Source organism: Dermochelys coriacea, chromosome 23, assembly GCF_009764565.3.
Source record: "Dermochelys coriacea isolate rDerCor1 chromosome 23, rDerCor1.pri.v4, whole genome shotgun sequence".
Taxonomy (NCBI): Eukaryota; Metazoa; Chordata; order Testudines; family Dermochelyidae; genus Dermochelys; species Dermochelys coriacea.
The window spans coordinates 1,693,979-1,710,047 of record NC_050090.1 but is presented as its reverse complement, the minus strand read 5'-3'; the positions used below and the strand labels follow the sequence as shown (position 1 = coordinate 1,710,047).

The window sequence follows — 16,069 nt, the reverse complement described above, 5'->3', positions numbered from 1 at the left end:
CCACCTTGGCCGGGCGGGGGCGCGTGCCAGGTGGCTCTGCTCATTGCAGACTGCATAGCTCCGCCCACTGGGTGTGACTCCGCCTCCAGACATCTCCTCCCCGGCTGCCCCTCAGAGCTGGATTCTGCCCCCCCCATTGCTGGGCTCTGCTCAGGGCTGCTGAGCCCCACCCCAGAGGTGGCTGCATCTGGAGGCCTGGGCGAGGGAGTCCTGCATGCGCAGCCCCTGGGGGGCGTCCCAGTGGCCAGAGCAGCCGCGCCCCTCACGTCCCCAGCGTCCACCCAGGCTGAGCCGCGCCCCCCAGCCGGGAGCCTGATGCGACGGGGAAATGTTTACGACTTGCCCAGGAAATGGTCCCGGTCCCAGCCAGGCCTGTGGCTGCCTCGCAGCTGCTGGTGACGCGGGGGGGGCCCCTCGGAGCGTCCTGTTTGTTAATCCTGGTGCACTCGCCCGCCGTTGAGATGCAGCCACCTCTGGCGGCCGGGGAGGGGGCCTGGTTATCCAGGGACCCCCTTGCAGCTTTCCAGGCACAAAGGGGTTGGCTCAGGGCTGCCCCCCCGACCTCCCCCCAGTCCAGGGCTAAGGTTGGCACTGGGGAGGCCTTGGGACATCAGCTGAGCTTAGGGGTGGGGGGGGGCTCAGGGCTGGGCTAGCAGGGGCTGGGGTTCAGGCGTGAGGGGCACTGGCAAAGCCGGGAGGGCAGTGTACCCAGCACAGCACCCCACAGGCTGTGTCCACACCCCCCTGCTGGGGCACCCCCTAGCCCCATACAGGGTGTGTAGGGGGATTGGGGGACAGATGGGTACTGGAGGGGTGAGGGATCCATGACTGACCAGTGGCTGGGGGGGCCTGGCTGTAGCCTGGGGGTGTCTGGGCCTCGCTTGGGCCACGTCTCTCGGGGCCCAATGCTGGGGTTCGAGGATTGGAAACGCCTGCGGGCCTGGCGCTGGCGGGACGTGCCAGAGACACACAAGGGCTTGATTCTCCTGCGGCTGCGGGTGGCTGCTAGGCTCGGCCCAGCCCCCCCGTGCCCCCGCGCCCGCCACAGGAGCCTGGTAACGGGAAGAAGGGTCCTGGCCTGGGCATCGGGACCGAGGAGGGGGCATGGGAGTGTGCCCCCCCCGCTCTGCCGGTACCCCTCACTCCCGACCCGCGGCCCCTGCTACCCCGGCCCTGCCCCCCCCGCCGGTGCCCCTCGCTCCCGACCCGCGGCCTCTGCTACCCCGGCCCTGGCCCCCCCCCAGCTCTGCCGGTGCCCCTCGCTCCCGACCCGCGGCCCCTGCTACCCCGGCCCTGCCCCCCCCGCCGGTGCCCCTCACTCCCGACCCGCGGCCCCTGCTACCGCGGCCCTGCCCCCCCCCGCCGGTGCCCCTCGCTCCCGACCCACGGCCCCTGCTACCCCGGCCCTGCCCCCCCCGCCGGTGCCCCTCACTCTCGACCCCCGGCCCGGCTGAAAAGGTCACAGGCAATTTCCCCTTTTCCATGTCAAGTGTGGGGGAGGGAAGTGAAACTGACAAGCTCAGCAGCTCCCCTGATCGGAGGGGGGATGGGGGGGGAATCGCATCAGTCAGGACTGCGCCCCCCCCACAGTCACCATCCCATGCGGGGGGGACTGGATCTCCCGCCCGTGCACCCCAGAGTCCCCCAAATATCAGGCCTTGGGCTCTCTGCTCAGGTGACCTGTGGGTCTCATTCTTCCGTGGAGCTGGGCTGAGACCTGCCAAATTCACCTCGCACATGGCACCAGCTGGGCACTGGGGCAGGCAGGGGATGGGGCCGGACTTCTTGCCCCATCCCCGCCCCAGGTGCCCCCCCCCCCCCGCTGGCATCCCGGACTGCAGGGGGGGCTGAGCAGGGTCTGGCGAAAGGGGGGGGGGGAACCATAGCAGCACCCCCACCCCAAACAAGGGATGTGATGCGGCCTACGCCCTCCCCTGATGTCACCACTACAGTCTATCCCCAGAACCCAGGAGTCCTGACTCCTGCCCCACTCCCCTCCTGGAGCCAGGTGTAGAACATGGAGACTGGGGAAGGCGATCGCTTGCCCCAGGGGTTGGGGGGTGTATGGGAGGGGCAGACACATGAATGTGCGGGGAGGGGAACTCCCGGATGACACCTCCCCTTTCCCAAAGCCCCCATGTGCCCTCTGTGCTGGGCTGCCCCTGCCCCGGGGTCAGGCGGTCGAGGCTGGGTGGGTGGTGGTGTGTTGGGGAGTCGCTGACCCAGTGGGGGAAAAGCCGGGGATCTCCCTCCCACCGTGGGAAAGGCCTCCAGGGCCCATAAACACACAAACAAGGGGCGGGGGGGGCCTGGAGCCTGGCTCCTGTGTAAACAGCAGCTCGGCTGGGAGGGTTCGGCTCCCCAGGGGCCTCCGGGGGCGGGGGCTGGGGTGAAGAGCAGACAGGCTCCTTCACATGGGGGGGTCATGCCGGCGTCACCCCACTGAGCGCACAGTCTGGCGGCCTGCACTGCTCAGACCCAGCCTGAGACCCCCACAAACTCGGCCCGCCGACAGCTGGGACAGGCGCCTGGTCTCGCTGGACACGGCCCGGAGTTGCACCGCCGACCGGGAGGTGAACGAGCCTTTGGCTAACGAGCTCTAAACACAACGCACCCCCCCAAGTCCTCCCCCCGCCAAAAGGTATTGAAATTAAAAATAATAACGGCGCTTTTCTGCTGCCCGTGATGGCCTTTCCCAGTCCTGTCCTGCGCCGGGAGCCAGCCGGCTCCGCTCCCTGGGACAGCTGGGGGCCGGGCTGCGTTCCAGACGGTCACCGAGTGTGTGAGCAGCAACCGCGGGTGGGCGGCGTGTGGTGCCGTGCGCGGCGGGGAAGCTAAAATCGCCCTAGGAAAATAAACAGCAGCCACAATTATTCCACAGCTCAAAATAGGCCTTCCTCATGCTTCCGCTGCGGCCAGGCGGCTACTGGCCCTCAGCCCCTCTTCAGCCTCACCAGCCAGACACAAACAGCCCTGCACTCGGCAGCCCCACAGCCCCTGCCCCAAGTGGGCTGGACCCAGGCTCGGGGGCTGTCTCCCTCCCCACCCACCTTGCGGCTCGGGCTCTGGGTAGTTTAAATCATGTGGCATGAAGCGCTTGGAGATCGGCCGGCGAAAAGGCCCCCCCAAGAGCGAGGTGCTGATCTCAGTAAAAACTAAGGAAATTCCAAGGCAAAAACTTCGTGATGGTGCCATGATGCCCGCAGGGGTTTGCGAGGAGGTTCCCGGTCAGGGCCGGCTCTTGGAGCTGAGACTGGGCCTGAAAGCGCCCGATGCAGCAGGGCCAGCTGAGCGAAGCTTTGCCGTGCACAGCCCGAGCCAGCTCTCCGGACAGCCCTGAGTCTTCGCTCCCTGCAGATCGGGCCGCTTGGGAAAATCTTGGCCTGGGGGAATTTTGGTGGCGTCCGGGCTCAGCTCCCCCCTGTCCTGCTGCTGGCTTGGAGCAAAATGGGAGTGAAAAAAGCTACCAGGGCAGGCCCGAGGGGGCTGCTGTGGTGAGGAGCTGGAGCATTGGGCCCGAGTTTGCCCCCAGTTTTCCAGCCGCCCAGCCCCAGGAGAGGAGCCAGCGGCCCGGTGGGGGGGTTTTGCTGGCGCAGCTCTGACATGACCGGGGGAGGTCAAACCGCAGCTGCAGAGCTGGGAGCTGGGGCGGAAGGAGGAGGGGGGCAACCTGGTGCCAGATAAAAATATATTTCCGGCAAGAGTCAAAAAGGAGAAGTCGCTGCATCACGGGGAGAGGAAATGACGCTTCCTCTGCCCCCCACCGCAGCCCGCCTGCCCCGGCCTGTCAACCCCAACCAGGGCAGGAAGTGACACTGACAAAGGGCTGGCATGTGGGTTGGGGAATTCTTGCCTGCTGGTTTCACAGGCCAGTCACCCTCACGAACAACTCCCACGTCACACACACCCGCATGTGCACACACCGCTGCAAACACACACGCACACCCATGGACAGACGTGCACACACAGACAGACACACACACACACACGTGAACACACATCCAGGGACAGACTCGCGCACACGCACACACCCCCCCCATGGACACGCATACACGTGTGTGCGCATACCCCGATGGACACACACCCCTATTTTGTTTCTTTCCTGCATTTCTCTCAGCTGCAATGAAGCAAATGAGCTTGTCAGTTTCACCTTCGTTTCTAGTCAATTTCACTTTGGGAAAGCTGGACCATGAACTTGACAGTTTGTGGGACTCCTTAGTCACCTGATTAGATAGATAGATAGAGGGGGTGCATGGGGTTGGTTGGATAGATAGATAGAGGGGGTGGATGGGGATAGAGAGAGAGAGAGACAGACAGACAGACAGTTGCGTATGGGGATGGAAACATAGCGAGCTAGCTGGAGTCTCTATGGGGAGAGACAGGCCCCAGCATGTGGGGCACTGGCTGATCAAATCCAGGCTGGATGGGGGTTGGAAAGCGGGCTCCCCTCTCACCTTGGGGGGTGGGGGCTGAGTCACACCCATGGGGGACATCCCTATTCAGGGGGACCCACACTTCTGGGCCCTGGTGCCAGCCCCCCCTCCCGAGGGATTCCCAGTAGGGTCCCTTCGCCCTGCCCAGGCATGTCAAGGTCGGACAGGCTGGCGCACATCCCGTGAGTCACAGACAGGGACCATCCTGCGCCCACCCCCACACCTGCGTCATGCCGGGGAATTTGGCCTCGGGGGGGGCAACCAGAGCTGAGCCAACACAGCCCAGGATTGGGCCCTGGATAAAGGGGTATCTGGGGGCAGATGGACGGACAGAAGGCGTCTGGGGACGGATAAGGGGGTGACAGGGGACGGATGGATGAACAGAAGGAGTCTGGGGACGGATGGACGGATAAGGAGGTGACTGGGGGACGGATAAGGTGGTGACTGGGGACAGATGTACAGACACTCGGATGGCAGAGGGTGGAAGGGGCAGGACAGACAGACAGCTGAGGCCTGCCTGTGGTCCCCGGACACCTGGGTCCAAAGCTCTGACTCAGCCTGGGCTCTGCGTCAGTGGCGCGGTTCCCCCCGCTGTCAATCAGCCGGGCTGAGTGGCGGGTGCCGCCCGCCTGTTATTCTTTCCCTGACTCATCCGCCCGGCCCCGTCTCTGGGGCGACTCCCTTACTCCCCTCCCCCGGCAGCGACAGTGACGGGCCTGTTCGGGGTGAGCAGCTGCTGGGTGGCCTGGCGGGGCCCGTGCCAGGCGGGCGGGCGGGGTCCCTGCTGCTGGGGCTGGTGCCAGCAGGGTGGAGATGGGCTCTGGGAACCTCCCCCACCCCCAGGGGCTCCCGGCACCCTTCGCCCACATGGCAAGTGAGCAAAGCACCCAGCTGGCCTGAGCCAAGCCGTGCAGGTGGCTTCTGGAGCCGGGATTTGAACCCAGGACAAGGGACTGACACACTCGCCCTTCAGCGCTGTGTGAGGGGCCCCTGCCCTGCCCCAGAGACAGCCATATCTCAGTGCCGGGTATGAGATCCCTGTATAAACACCCCCTAAGTCCTCATCTGGAGCTGGAGCCTCGGGGGTGGGGCACAGGGGCTGTTTATCCAGGGACCCCTTGCCTAGCACTGAGATGCAGCTACCTCTGGGGAAGGGTGCGGGGGCTGATTTTACAGGCAGTGGTTTTTAAAGGCCCACACAGAAGAAGAGGGATGAAGGCCTGTCTGGACCCTGCTTGGGTCAGGCCTTGCAGACTCACAGACCCTGGGGGGCTGGGATGACGGGGGAGGAATCAATTTCTGCTCAGTTCCTCGGCCGCCCAGTATTGCCACCGACTAACGACTCCCCAGTAATTAAGAGGCCAAATGCACCAGGGTCTTCCAAGCCCTAATGAGCTTTGCCCTCCTTCCAAGGGGCTGACCCAACCCCGGGCTGAGCAGGAGCCCGACCCATTGCACTGGGGTGTCTGCACAAGTGGCTTGGCAATAACCTGGTGAGTGCAGGGCCCACGCCGGACAGACGGATCAGTACAGAAATACCCAGGTCTCCATCCGAGCTGGCGCCCCCAAGAGGGGACTGACCCCTGCCCCATTCCCTGCCCCCTGAGCCAGCCAGTCCCTGCCCTGTTGCTGGCATGCCCTAGAGGGAAAAGGCCCTGTGCCCCACTCCCCGCCAAGGACGATTCACGTCTACCCCGCAAGGCTGGGGCAAGGCCGGCCCAAATGAAAGGCAGCCGGAGGGTGGGGGGGAAGCCGAGGGTGGGAAACCACCTGCCCTGCCGGTCTGATTGGCCTGGTTCCTTGTCTGAGCCCAGGGTCAGGGTGGCGGGGGGAGGGGGGGGCGCACCAGTGACCAGACAGACCCCGGGTGGGCTGGGGGGCGGGGGTGGCTGGCCAGCCCGTCGGGGTCACTGTTGCCCGGGGGGCCACAGGCTGGAGCCCTGAGGCTACGGCTCTGGAATCTGCCCCCCACAGGGTGGAAAAGGCACCGGGGTGGGGCTGAGCCGAGCCACGGGGCTGGTCGGCAGCCCCTGGCCCCGGGGCTCTCAGCTCTGCTCCAGCCTGGCCTGTGCCCCAGGGATACCCGGCCCCAGGGGCCCGGCTGAGCAGAAGTGGGGCTGCGGGAGAGCCCCAGAGCATCCCCCGCTGCAGAGAGGAAGAGGGGGCAGGGTGGAGAGAGAGATGTGAGATCATGGCGGGTAGCAGAAGTGGGGTCCAGTGGTTAGAGCCGGAGGGGGCGGGGGGCTGGGAGCCAGGACTCCTGGGTTCTCTCCCCAGCTCTCAGAGGGGAGTGGGGCCCAATGGTTAGAGCAGTGGGGGCTGGGAGCCAGGATTGCTGGGTCCTATTCCCACTCCTCCCTGAATCACAGCATAGCAGCTGGCCGTGTGGGGTTGCAGGATCTGGCACTGGGCTCATGGCCCGGGACCAGTGTGTTCCTAGTGAGCCATGGAGCTGCCAGCCCCAAGAGGGGGTGGGGGCCATCGATGCGAGCCAGGCCCTGGCTGGGGGGCGGGAGCTGGGCCCCATGATGACCGATTCCAAGGGCCGCAGGGTCAGAGCTGCTTCTCCAGCCCTGGGGACGGTGGCTGCGGGGCCGTGGCTGGGAGCGGGAGAGCCAGGGAGCTGGCTTTCCTCGCCCAGCGCTAGGGGGTGGGTAGATGGCACGAGGCAGGCTGGTACGGCTTGCACTGCGCCCCCGGTACACACCAGGGGAACAGCAGCCACTAGCCACCTCAATGGCGCTTTTCACCACAAAGCACCTGGTGCTGAAATGCAGCCAGCTCTGGGGGGTAGCACGGCTGCTGATAACACCACGAGGTCAAACCAGGAGCCTCGAATCCTGCATGTGACTGAGGGTTGCAGGATGGAGTCACATGACTGGGCAGGATGCCAGGGTTCACCCCCAACTCCTGGGGAACTGGCCAGGAGCTTTCAATGACCAGAGCGTGTACGATGGAAAACGGAGCACAGTGCCCCCTAGCGCTGCGCTGGGTCATTGGGGGCAGCGCAGTCCACCAGGGAAGGGTGCCCCCCACCCCACAGCACCGTGCCCATAGGGCTGCCCTGTGTGCCAGGGGCTTTGTAGGTCACTGTCTGTGGGGCAGGCTGAGCTGGGAGCAGGTTCCTGGGGCTGGAGTGGGAAGTTTGGAGCCCGGCCCGTGGCCCCCTGCTCCAGGGACAGTCTGTACCCAGGCCAGGGTGCAAATGGCTGCACCAGGCAGCCACCGAACCCTCTGGCCCAGCAGCCCCGGTCCTGGGAACCGTGAGGATGGCTGGCACCAGAGGGCTCAGCCACTGGCCCTGGAGGGCAGAGGGCCATGCAGGATGTGTGTGTGGGGGGGACCCTGACACCCCCCCTGCTCTAACCACTAGCCCCCAACCCCCTCCCACAGTCCTGGCTCCCAGCCTCCCCTTGCTCTAATCACTAGCACCCACCCCCCTCCCAGAGCTGTGGAGAGAACCCAGGAGTCCTGGCTCCCAGACCCCCCTTCTCTAACCACTAGACTTCACTCCCCTCCCGCCCCAGCTTCGGTCCTGAGACCCCCACTCTTCTGGCATCGCCCTGAATGAGCCCCCCCCCCCAGTCCCCTGTTGTGCTACAGTCCGAGGGCCCCAATCCAAAGGCTGTTCAACTTTACTGGGGGTGCGATCAAGGCTCACAATGGGCCACAGAAACTGAGGCCCCCCCCACCTGCCCGTCCCTGAGGGGGCACCCTGGGGTGGGCCCTTTGGGATGCCCTGTGACCCTGGGTGCCCCCTTTGCCCCTCGCTCCCCACTCTGTGTCCCAGCCCTGGGACCCGCTGCCACGTTGGCACACAACCGCCCCATGCCTGGCTGCAGGGCTCCGACGGGTTGACTCCCTGCCAAGCTGGCTCCATCCATCCCTCCCGGCCAGCGCGTCTCCAAGCCTGTAATTATCCCACACCACCCTCACCAGCCTGCCCTACATGCCGCCTCTGGGGAGAGGCGGGCAGCGCTGGCACTATGGGGGTGGGGGGACTCATGGGGCTGGCAGCTCTAATCACGGGTCCTTCTCCCCCGTCTCCTGTCCCTGGCAGTGATCCGTACCAGCAGCTTCAGAGGAAGGGGCTTCCCACGTGACCCCAGTCAAGTCACTGCCTGGCCCCGTGCCTCAGTTTCCCCATTTGTAAATGGGGATACTCACACTGCAACACTTGTCCGTTTAGACTGGGAGGGTTTAGGGACAGGGAGCGTCCCACACTCAGCCTGGGCAGTGCCCAGCCTGATGGGGCCGTGACCTGGGTTGGGGCCTGTAGCTGCAACCGTCACACACCTAACAGGTGAATACAGATGAGCCTGTGATCGTTCCCTCTGTCATGGCGGGTGGGCTCAGCCATGGACCCTTTTAATCCCTTTTCGCTGCTCCTGACCCAGGCCAGATCCCAATTAGCCCCATGTCCATCACCGGGGTATCTGAGCCCCTCGGGCTGGTGGGGGGGGGCAGTGCTACCCTCTGCCAGATGGGGAAACTGAGGCACAGAGAGACTAAGTGACTTGCTCATGGTCACACACGGTCTGTGGTGGAGCTAGGGATAGAACCCAGGAGTCCTGGCTCCCAGCTCCCCTGCTCTACCCACTAGGCCCCAGTCAGAGCCAGAGCACTAGGGCTGAGGCTGGCTGGGGTGGGGGGGCACAGAAGCCGTCAGGGTCCCTGGATCGGGGAGCCCCCTGCGAAGCCCAGGTCTCTCCTGCTGCCCCGTCCTGCGCTCCCAGGCTGCTGACCCATGCTGCAGGCATTTCCTGCCGGCTCTCGCCATGGGAGGCCGGGGGGGGGGTGAAGGCAGGAGAAGTTCAAAGCCGGCCCCAACCGCAAGGCAGCTTTCCCAGGGCCGAGGGAGGCCGGGGAGCCCGCCCAGCTGTGGACGAGCCAGCTCCAGTCCTAGCAGCAGGGTCCCGCAACATGGGGGGGAGGGGCAGCAGAGAGGGGCCCCCAGGGCAGGACCCTGCTGCCCCCCAGGCTCTGGGGCTAAATGCAAAGCCAAATTCAGGGGGCTGGGAGTCCTTCAAGGTTGGCAAATAGAACCCAGGAGTCCTGGCTCCCAGCCCCCCCTGCTCTAACCACTAGACCCCACTCTCTTCCCAGAGCTGGGAGAGAACCCAGGAGTCCTGACTCCCAGTCCCCTTGCTCTAACCACTAGCTCTGACTGCCTCTCACCCCACGAATGCTTGGGGGATGAGACTCCCCAAGGTGAAGTCCCATGGCCTGGCAAGGTGTCAGTGGCTGAACCGTACCTGCCCCCGGGGCTGCGTGCGGGTCCCGCGGATGCCTGTGGTCAGCCCTGGTGTGTAGCTACGGGCTCCCGACCTCCTCCCGGGAGCCTGGCCAGGAGCCCTGTCCCGTGCTGCATGCTTCTTGGGTGGCTGCTGGCCGGGGAGCGCCTTCAAACCATGCTGGGGTGGCTCTGGCAGGGCAGGATGGGGGGCTGGGATCCCGTGGTTAGAGTGGGGGGGCTGGGAGCCAGGACTCCTGGGTTCTCTCCCAGCTCTGGAGCAAGTGTGGGGGTCTCACTTCAATCTCCCCGCAGTGACTCAGGCTCAGTCCTGCTTGCTAGGCAGGTTGAGCGTCGGGCCGTGGGGAGGAACCTCACCAGGGCCTGACTCGTCCCCCCAGCGGCAAGTGACTGGGCTGGATGCTGCTCATCTCCCGGGGGTGGCAGGACCCAGCCGGGACGTGTGTGGCCAGCCCCAGGCCCCCCGCCCTGAGCTGTGAGATGTACCCAGAGCACCGGGGGCGAGGGACAGGGCCGGGTGCCTGAGCAGGATGGCCAGGAGTCTGCCCTGGGGGTGCAGACACGGGGTGGAGGGCCTGTGGGAATCGCAGTGACGCCAGACCAGCTGCTCCAGATGTTTCGGTATTTGTGGAGTCCACAGTCCCCCCTCCCCTGGGCAGGCCTCTGTGCCAGGCGGGCGGGCGTTCCCCCAGGGCACTGCAGCCCAACGGGCCAGACAGACCCGCCTGGGGTGGGCGGGAGCCGCAGAGGAGGGCCTGGGAACGGTTCCTCGGGGGTGGGCTGGGGGGTTGTCCCAGGACCTGTCACAGTCCAGGATTTCACTGCTCAGGAGCTGTCCCCTCAACATGGCCCAGCTGTGAGGTTGGAACTGCCCTCCCAGAGCTGGGAGAGAACCCAGGAGTCCGGGCTCCCAGCCATCCCCCACTAGACCCCACTCCCCTCTCAGAGTTGGGAGAGAACCCAGGAGTCCGGGCTCCCAGCCCTCCCCCACTAGACCCCACTCCCCTCCCAGAGCTGGGAGAGGACCCAGGAGTCCTGGCTCCCAGCCCGCCCTCACTAGACCCCACTCCCCACCCAGAGCTGGAAGAGAACCCAGGAGTCCTGGCTCCCAGCCCCCACTAGACTCCACTCCCCTCCCAGAGCTGGGAGAGGATCCAGGAGTCCTGGCTCCCAGCCCACCCCTGCCAATAGACTCCACTCCCCTCCCAGAGCTGGGATAGAACCCAGGAATCCGGGCTCCCAGACGCCCCTCCTCCAATCCCTAGACCCCACTCCTCTTCCAGAGCTGGGATAGAACCCAGGAGTCCTGGCTCCCAACTCCCTTGCTGTAACCAGTAGACCCTACTCCCCTTCCAGAGCCAGGGAGAGAACCCAGGAGTCCTGCCTCCCAGCCCCCTCCCCTGTCACTGGCAATTCCTGCATTACTCCCCTTTTCACCCACCTTTGAAGAAGCTGCAGGACTCGAACGGGGGCATGGGCGGCACCTTGGGGGAGCTCCTGGGACCCACCCAGGGAGGCCCGTGGCTGGAAGGCAAAGAGAGCCACAGGGGGGCTGGCTGGAACGGGCTGCCCATGGGGGAGTGTTGGGCTCGCATGGGCCAGGCTAATTGGGCTTGAACCAGGCCCTTCAGCATCGCAGCCCAGCTGAGCTAGGGGAGTCTCTCTACACGCTGGTAGCAGTAGCAGGTCGTTATCCTCCCTGTGCACCAACCACTAGGGGGCAGGACAGGGTTCAATTTTTACAGACGGATCAGGGCTGCCCCCCCCCCGAGCGGAACAGCCCCATGCCCCATTCGCTGCCCCCTACCCCAAGCCAGCCAGTCCCTGCCATGGGGCCGGATCAGGCCCAACACCCCCCAGAGGGGAAAGGCCCCTTTCCCCCAGCCAGCCCATCACCCCCAGTGCATGGGGTGCAGAGCGGGGCATTATGTTCCCCTCCCCCTGAGCAGCCTGTGGTGAGAAAGGCCCTGCCCCCATCCGCAGCGAGGGGCCCCAGGGGAGACCCCCCCAGGCAGCGTCAGGCCGCGTGTGTGGGGGCCGGGGCCTGGCAATGGCCTGGTTTCCATCAGGCTGTGGCCGGGGAAAGTGGAGGCAGCAGGAGCCTCAGACACTGACCAAGTGGGAAAGAATGTGCCAGGCGGGGGGGCGGCTGCGCTCCTCAGCCCCTCCTCTCCTCTTGCCCCCCTCCTGCCCCAGGCTGCCTCTCCCTTCCGCCCCCCCCGCCCGTGCTGCCCCCCAGATGAATTCCCTTCCTCCTCCACCGCACCCCCTCCGTCCACCCTCAGCTGACCCAAGGTCACACAGCAAGTCAGGGCAAAGCCAGGGAGAGAACCCAGGAGTCCTGGCTCCCAGAACCCCTGCTCTAACCAGGAGACCCCACTCCCCACCCAAAGCCGGGGAGAGAACCCAGGAGTCCTGGCTTCCAGCCCCCCTGCTCTAACCAGGAGACCCCACTCCCCTCCTGGAGCTGGGGATAGAACCCAGGAGTCCTGGCTCCCAGCCCCCCCTGCTCTAACCACGAGACCCCACTCCCCTCCTGGAGCTGGGGATAGGACCCAGGAGTCCTGGCTCCCAGCCCCCCCCCTCTAACCACAAGACCCCACTCCCCTCCTGGAGCTGGGGATAGAACCCAGGAGTCCTGGCTCCCAGCCCCCCTGCTCTAACCACGAGACCCCACTCCCCTCCCGGAGCTGGGGATAGAACCCAGGAGTCCTGGCTTTCAGCCCCCCTGCTCTAACCACGAGACCCCACTCCCCTCCCGGAGCTGGGGATAGAACCCAGGAGTCCTGGCTCCCAGCCCCCCCCTCCTCTAACCATGAGACTGCACTCCCCTCCCGGAGCTGGGGAGAGAACCCAGGAGTCCTGAGTCATTGTTAGACTTTGAACTTGTTGGGGCAGGGACCAGGTCTGTCTGTGCAGCACTGGGAGCATTGGGGCCCGACATCTGGCTGGGAGCCCCCGGGGCGAGTGAGCGGAGGACATGAGACACAGGTGTGCAAGGAGCGTGTGTGTGTGTGTTTCCGTGTGTGTTTGTGCACACTCGCACGTCTGTGTCTATGACGTATATGTGTATCTATAGCTAGCTTTGCACACCACTCACTGCCCTCTAGAGCATGGATACGGCACTGCACGTTGTGTGTCATATCTCCGACACTGCTCACCTGGGGGGTGATTCTCCTTTCACGCAGAGGGCTAGGCTGTTGGAGCAGGGGTCCCTGGGTCGTACCCCTGAGGCTGCTGCCCAGTTGTATGCCCCTGCGCCAGGAGAGTAACCGACGCGCCGAGATGTCCCTGGATGCTAATTTCTCCCCCCGCCACATGCCCAGAGCCAGCCTAGAAGGGCGAGAACCAGCGAGGGCTGCGGGCGTTAACTGGGGTCTTGCCGGGCATTGCTGGGAGGGAGGACGCGCCGCGCCAGCTCTGTTTAAAATAGCTGGGATTCCTGGCATGCCGAAGAGACAGTTCCCTGGGGAAGCCGGGGCCGGCCCTTCAGCTCAGCGGGAGACGGGTCCTGTGGAGCAGCGCGCTCAGGTTCGGTCGTGAGCGCTCGCCTCAGGGGCCTTCCTGTGCCCCGGGTCTCGGCTCTGGCAGCCCGGGGCTCTGGTCGAAGCTTCCAGCTCCCGGGGCTGGGGCGGAAAAGCTCAAAAATGTGACACCAGGCGCCTGCAGGAAGCCTCACCTGGCGCTGGGAGCAGGGGCAGCTGCCCCAAGTGTGTCAGATGCAGCAAGGCTGCCTGAGTGTGCAGAGAGTCTGAGCCCTTTGCCCAGGCACCTCATGGGGGGGTTAACCCCCAGCCCCATGGCTCTGGGGGCCCTGCCAAACCCTGCTGGGGGCTCAGTGTGGGGCCAGAGCCACCTCTCTTGCTGGGCCACCACTGCCCTTCTGCCTCTTGCCCCACAGAGGCATCAGGAAGGGGCTGGGCCCTAGATCACGCTGCAAACAGGGCCCCAGAACCCAGCCCCTCTTGGGGAGGGATCAGCCAGGCTGGCGTGAGCCCCACAAGCTGCCTGGGGCATCGGAGGGGCTGGGCTGGGGGGTGCAGCAAGAAAATGGGAAAAAGCCCTTGGATGCGGGATCCCCCCAGTGGATCAGGAAAACCCACCTCCCACCTGCCCCATGATCGGTTTTTGAAATGCTCTCTGGGGGCAGCAAGGGGGCTGCTGAAGGCAGCCGGGGCATCCCAGCAGGGCCGACAGAGGGCTGGGCGATGGTGGGTCCAGATCCACCGGCATCCGAATCCCCCCGGCTGGGTCAGCACCAGGGGGCTCTGTGCACACACCCACACCCCCCCTCGTGCACACATGTGTGCACACATGAGCACACACACATACATGTGCACACCCACCCCTCATGCACACACCCCCTCATGCACACATGCGCACACCACACACGTGCACACACACATGTGCAAGCACGCACACACTCCTCATGCACACCTGCACCCCCCAAAACCTCCCCACATGCGCACATACACACACCTGACATGCACACACATGTACACCCCCTCCACATGCACACCTCCACACAGATGCACATACACTCACACACACACACTCACACACACAAATGCACACACTCAGCCGCACATACACGCATGTGTGCTTGCACGCACACACTCATAAACACATGCACACACAAACACCCCCACACACACACATGCACCCCCCCAACCACCCGCACACCCCCCCTACATGCACACACCACCTGCACACACCCACACACATGCACACCCCCCACACACCCACACCCACAGAGCCAAGCCCCCTCCCACGGGTTCCTGCGAAGCAGCTGCCAGTGACACCAGAACAAACATGGAACCCCCCCACACCCCACATGCTGCCTTGGCTGGCCGCCCCTACAATGTCACCGTGCAGCCCGGGCACCCCCACCCAGGACAGGCGAGGGCCTGCACGTGAGCTCTGTGTGTGTGTGTGTGTGTTGGGGGGTGCTACCACCCTCTGCTGGCTGGAATCAGAACTGCTCCCATGTGTCTTAGGCCCCACGCTGCACGTCACTAATGGGGAGTCCCCATTAGCTCAGGGAGCCGGGGTGTGTGTGATCCAAGTTCAATCCGCGCTGTTGGGTCCAAGTGGCTGTGGGTCGGTGACACGTCGGTAGAATCTCCCCCCCCCAACACTAGGCCAAGCGCACGCAGGCCTGGAAGTGCAGCGGGCCGGGGGTTGTGTGTGGGGGGTGTGGGTTGTGCGCTGGGGGCAGTAGCCCTGGATTGAGGGGGGATCTGGGGGGGGTGAGAGAGGCTGTGGCTCCAGGTGTGGGGGGGTGGATCTGGGGGTGATGGGAGCCGTGGGCCCAGTCGGGGGTATATCTGGGGGTGATGGGGCTGTGGCCCTGGATTGAGGGGGGATCTGGGGGTGGGGGGCAGGGGTGAGAGAAGCCGTGGCTCCAGGTGGGGGTGAATCTGGGGGTGATGGGAGCCATGGGCCCTTGTTGGTGGTGACAGGGGCTATGGGCCCGGGTCAGGGGGTAGATCTGGGGGTGACAGTGGCTGTGGACCTGGTTGGGGGTGGATCTGGGGGTGACGGGGGCCACGGGCCCGGTTGGGGCTGGATCTGGGGGTGACGGTGGCCGTGGACCCGGGTCAGGGGTGGATCTGGGTTTCAGCCTAGCTGCTGGCGAGACAAGGAGCATTTGCTGCCTGTGGGGGTGGGGGGCCACGGCGAACCCCCTGGCAGGGGGGCAAGGGACAAGCCCCCTAGGACTGGCACAGGGGCACCGCGTGGAATGAAGCAGCCCTGCAGAGCTCATGTCACATCCCAGCCGCTCCGCTCCCCCTAGCGGCAGAGACGAGAACGGGGAGCCGGGCATTTCCCAGTTTCCTTCTCCACCCCCCGAAACAAAACGTGTGAAATTGGCTGCCACCGCCTCCGAGATGCAGCCACCTCTGGGGCAGGGCGCAGGGGCTGTTTATCCAGGGACCCCTCGCCTGGCGCCGAGATGCAGCCACCTCTGGGGTGGGACAGCCCCGTCTCAGCAGAGCGGCTGTGGGAGGTCAAGAGGGCACGGAGAAAGCAGCTGTGCTCGTGGCCACAGGCCCAGGGGGCTTCCCCGGAGTCCGCGCCGCCGACGGGGCCAACCACCAGCCACGTCCCCCTCGGGGCACCAATAGCAGCAGCTGCCGCTGGAGTGAACGGCCAGAGCAAGGGGACTTGGGGTCCCATGGGGAGCTAGGGGGTGCTGTGGGGCAGGGAGCAGGGCGGTGGGCTCAGCAGGGGATGCTCTCCCCTGGCAGGTGGGGCTGGCCCCGGGGGGCACTGGGCTGTAGGGTGTGGGGTGAGTAGAGCCCTGCTGGGGTCGACAGCAGGGGTTCTCAGACCTTTGTCCTGGTGCCCCCCTTCCCACAGCCAGGCTCTGCGTGCGACC

General features: G+C 65.3%; 1 long non-coding RNA gene across 1 annotated transcript; it reads right to left on the bottom strand.

Moving 5' to 3' along the window:
* Nucleotides 1–493: 493 nt before the first annotated feature.
* Nucleotides 494–15,678, bottom strand: LOC122457327. The gene is made up of 3 exons (XR_006276813.1): nt 15,569–15,678; nt 5,396–5,400; nt 494–512 (listed from the first exon to the last, which is right to left on the bottom strand). It is a non-coding gene; the product is annotated as an uncharacterized LOC122457327 (long non-coding RNA).
* Between the last annotated feature and the right edge of the window lie 391 nt (nt 15,679–16,069).